A 5000-nucleotide genomic window follows, 5' to 3' on the forward strand; every position below is an offset into this window, starting at 1 on the left:
CCTCGTCTGGCGACGAGCGACGCTCTCAGTCTCTCTGACGTCGCATAACGAAACTCCGTGACGTAAACGTACACACGAACGCGTATATAAAAATATAAATAATATATACACACACACGCATGTAAACGTAAACATACATACACATCGTATTTGTTATATTTGAACGGACCGAGAACGAGATTTATATTAAGTATATTTAAACACGTAATATAACACATCGAACGCGGATACCGTCATATGTTCGAGAAACGTCAGTCAGTCTATTGAGTCGGTTACGAAATAATAGACATTACGACATTAAACATTGAACAGTGTGGTTTATATTTTTATACAGCCGGCCCTCAGACAGGAGTGGTCCTGGATGTTTCTCCACGGACCGCAATGTGCGTTCGAAATGTCGATGTTCAAATGTGTCCTGCAGTTCACACTATGACGCGCAGTTAACTGCGTTCTTCATCGACCCGCGAGCCAAGTGATCCACCGTCCAGGGTAATGGTTTTTAATTTGTTTTATTTTTATAATTTCTACGATCACTCGAACGATTCTATACGCCAGTGATATGAGTTTATTTTTTTTTTATTTTTATTTTTTTTTTTGTTTTTTTCTCTTATTTTTAGTATACAGAGAAAAATTCAAAAAATTAAAAAAAAAAAAAAAAAAAAGTTAAAAAAAAAAAAAAGTACAAAAAAAAAAAAAAAGAAATATACATTTTATTTGAAGATGACGATGTGCGTTAACACATCGTACTTTCCTCGAAATCGACATCGAAAAATATCAGAATAGGACGCGTTACACGACTCTGGACTCTGACTCGGACACACTGCTGTGTGAGAGAGAGAGAGTGAGAATCGCGTCCTCGCATCGAAACGACACATTCCGAACGTCGATATTTGTGTTTTAGAATTTTATTATCGTTCATTATCGCACTCTTTCGAGATTGATAATTTACGTTAATGATCCTTCCGCAGGTTCCCCTACGGAAACCTTGTTACGACTTTTACTTCCTCTAAATGATCAAGTTTGGTCAACTTCCCAGCAACGCCGACGGCCGTGAAGCCACCGCGTGTCGGTCCGAAGACCTCACTAAATCATTCAATCGGTAGTAGCGACGGGCGGTGTGTACAAAGGGCAGGGACGTAATCAACGCGAGCTTATGACTCGCGCTTACTAGGAATTCCTCGTTTATGGGGGATAATTGCAAACCCCAATCCCCAGCACGAAGGAGTTTCAACGGGTTGCCCGGGCCTCTAGGCCAGGGAGAACATGCTGATTCCTTCAGTGTAGCGCGCGTGCGGCCCAGGACATCTAAGGGCATCACAGACCTGTTATTGCTCAATCTCGTGCGGCTCGAAGCCGCCGGTCCCTCTAAGAAGAATTTTAATACGCCGCCAGTGAGTTGCTCGACCGAAATCGAGCACACCTAAATGACGACGCCTATTTAGCAGGCTAGAGTCTCGTTCGTTACCGGAATTAACCAGACAAATCGCTCCACCAACTAAGAACGGCCATGCACCACCACCCACCGAATCAAGAAAGAGCTATTAATCTGTCAATCCTTCCGGTGTCCGGGCCTGGTGAGATTTCCCGTGTTGAGTCAAATTAAGCCGCAGGCTCCACTCCTGGTGGTGCCCTTCCGTCAATTCCTTTAAGTTTCAGCTTTGCAACCATACTCCCCCCGGAGTCCAAAATCTTTGGTTTCCCGGAAGCTGCCCGCCGAGCCATTGTAGTAACGTCGGCGGATCGCTAGATGACATATTTACGGTTAGAACTAGGGCGGTATCTAATCGCCTTCGAACCTCTAACTTTCGTTCTTGATTGATGAAAACACCTTTGGCAAATGCTTTCGCTGATGTTCGTCTTGCGACGATCCAAGAATTTCACCTCTAACGTCGCAATACGAATGCCCCCAGTTATCCCTATTAATCATTACCTCGGAGTTCTGAAAACCAACAAAATAGAACCGAGATCATATTCTATTATTCCATGCACGAAATATTCAAGCGGCATTTTGAGCCCGCTTTGAGCACTCTAATTTGTTCAAAGTAAAATTGTCGGCCCATCTCGACACTCACTGAAGAGCACCGCGATAGGATTTTGATATTGAACCGGCGTTTTACCGCCGGCTCACCGACGATATGCTCCGCAGACGTGTCAGTATCACCGCGGATGCGGTGCACCGACAGCGCGGCGCACAAATGCAACTACGAGCTTTTTAACCGCAACAATTTTAGTATACGCTATTGGAGCTGGAATTACCGCGGCTGCTGGCACCAGACTTGCCCTCCAATTGTTCCTCGTTAAAATATTTAAAGTGTACTCATTCCGATTACGAGGCCTCGAAAGAGTCCCGTATCGTTATTTTTCGTCACTACCTCCCCGTGCCGGGAGTGGGTAATTTGCGCGCCTGCTGCCTTCCTTGGATGTGGTAGCCGTTTCTCAGGCTCCCTCTCCGGAATCGAACCCTGATTCCCCGTTACCCGTGACAACCATGGTAGTCGCAGAAACTACCATCGAAAGTTGATAAGGCAGACATTTGAAAGATGCGTCGCCGGTACTGGACCATGCGATCGGCAAAAGTTATCCAGATTCATCAAAATTAACGACTTCGGACGAGACGCCCTCCGTCGATTGGTTTTGATCTAATAAAAGCACTCATCCCATCACTGGTCAGAGTTCTGATTGCATGTATTAGCTCTAGAATTACCACAGTTATCCAAGTAACTGAGTAAGATCTAAGGAACCAAAACTGATATATTGAGCCATTCGCGGTATCGCCTTAATACGGCTTGCACTGAGACATGCATGGCTTAATCTTTGAGACAAGCATATAACTACTGGCAGGATCAACCAGGGAGCTAACCGAGACTTGTTGAAGTCGTCAATTACTCTTCTCGTTTCATATTCGCATATAAAATACACACAAACTTATGCATGCATGTACAATATACGCACAGTATGAAACGAGCGTCTCACCGTATCGTCGATCGCGTTAGACGCGATAGATTTTAACGGTTGACTCTTATAAAAATTTATATGAGACACAAACGCGCTTTAAGCACGCGCGCGCGCGTGCGTGCGCTATAATATATAACGCGACGACAGCGGCGGCGGCGGCGGCGGCGGCGGAGGCGTCTTCACATAATGACACATAACGGTCACGAATTCGAACGTTCTAAACGAGATCGAGTTTTTTTTTCAAAATAACACTTCGCACACGACGTGTACGTATGTATTGTTCAACGATTATTATCGTAAAACATTGGGATCGACGCCCGGTGTTTGAGTGATCGTACCGATACTCGGGTTGTGTATTTTTTGTACATGATAAATGTAAAAATTAACAAAAAGAATTTTAGAAACGACCGTTCATATATAATATAAAAATTATACACACTATACGAATACACTGAATCTTTTAAGAACTCCGTCTCTAACGTTTTCTCATATCGTCGCGACGTCGCAGATCGACTACAATGAATCAACATTTATTCCATGAGGATAGATTGTAGCGAGAGCGACGACGACGACGATAAGAGGAAGAGCGCATGAGGCAGAGAGATCTACGTGCGTCCGTCGGTCGGCACAGTTTTACAGAACGAAAAAGAATCTTTTTATCATTTTCACGTGTGTCAGTGAATATCCCCAGCGGTCGAGACGAATCGTACGTACATACTTGGTTGTTACACTACGTAAAGTATAATATAACGCGATACGACGAATCGAGAGACACGCCAGAAGACACGCAACAAAGACGACAAATGAAAACGATAATAACATTTTTTTCGTTATACAAGAGTACTGATCCGGTCACTTCGCGTCTAACATCAATTTTTGAATGTTCGACGTTCGAACCGTCACTACTCCATATATATGCCTGACGATGAGTATGACATTCGGCTCGTTCGAACGGAATGTATTTTTTTTTTTATTATTATTATTATTTTATTATGTTTCTCATATTCGATCTGATATCATAAGACGACGAACCCCAGAACACGCACCCCCCCCCCCCCCTCCCCAACCCCCTCCCCCCCAACTGACACCCCAAACCCTCCAAAATCTCCAAAACTTCGATTATTTTGTTCTATATTTTTATAGATAGTATATGATTATATGATATTATGCAACGTCAATGCAACAACAACGACAACAACAACAACAACAACAACAACAACAACAATAAAAAAAAAAAGAAAAAAAAAAAAAACAACAACAACAACAACAAAGAAAGTTGTATCTTCGTTTATTTAAATTTCACCGGTATTCGTTTATCGAAAAAAAAAAATTTATAATTAAAATTATTATATTTTATAATTAAAATAATAATTATGACGATGACGAATAAATATAATAATAATAATAATAATAAAGAACATGACGCGATTTACGAATGCGTAAATAATGTTAATAATATAATTTTTAAGTTTCATATCAGTCTTGATACCTTAAAATATGTATAATGAAGTAATAAATAAATAGAAATTATCTTTAAAAAAATATCCTGACATAAATGTATTGAATCTCTATAAAAAAATTAAAAAATAATCTAACGAACGCAACGAGCTCTACTCCTACTCTACGAACGTTTTCTCGAACGAAGTGCTCGATGAAAACGTCGAACGTTCGTGTATCGAAAGGAGAGTCGAGATAGAGCTCATATAATGTTAATGTTAATGTTAATGTTAATGTTAATGTATCGAAAATTATATATGTTAATTATTGATATTAAACGTATAAGAAGACTTACGTAATAATATAATAATGAAAATGACGCGAATTACGAACACGCGAGAGACACAGCACGCACAGACACCATCGATACACGAACTAATCGCAACGAACGGGACTCTAACGATTTCAGAGTGTTCGACGAAAACGTGGAACGTTCGTGTATTGAAGAAGTGAAGTCTATCGAGAAGATCATCTCATCCGCGTCCTCCTCCTCGAACTCTACGAGTTCGAGTTATATATATTTATCGAAAAATCATAAAAATATAATA

General features: G+C 41.1%; 2 non-coding genes across 2 annotated transcripts; both read right to left on the reverse strand.

The window, feature by feature from the left end:
- Positions 1 to 335: 335 nt before the first annotated feature.
- On the reverse strand, positions 336 to 492 carry LOC125076507. The gene has a single exon (XR_007120464.1). It is a non-coding gene; the product is annotated as a 5.8S ribosomal RNA (ribosomal RNA).
- A 459-nt stretch (positions 493 to 951) lies between these two features.
- Positions 952 to 2854, reverse strand: LOC125076509. Its single transcript, XR_007120466.1, has one exon. It is a non-coding gene; the product is annotated as a small subunit ribosomal RNA (ribosomal RNA).
- Positions 2855 to 5000: the final 2146 nt, after the last annotated feature.

This window comes from Vanessa atalanta, unplaced genomic scaffold, assembly GCF_905147765.1.
Source record: "Vanessa atalanta unplaced genomic scaffold, ilVanAtal1.2, whole genome shotgun sequence".
Lineage (NCBI taxonomy): Eukaryota > Metazoa > Arthropoda > Insecta > Lepidoptera > Nymphalidae > Vanessa > Vanessa atalanta.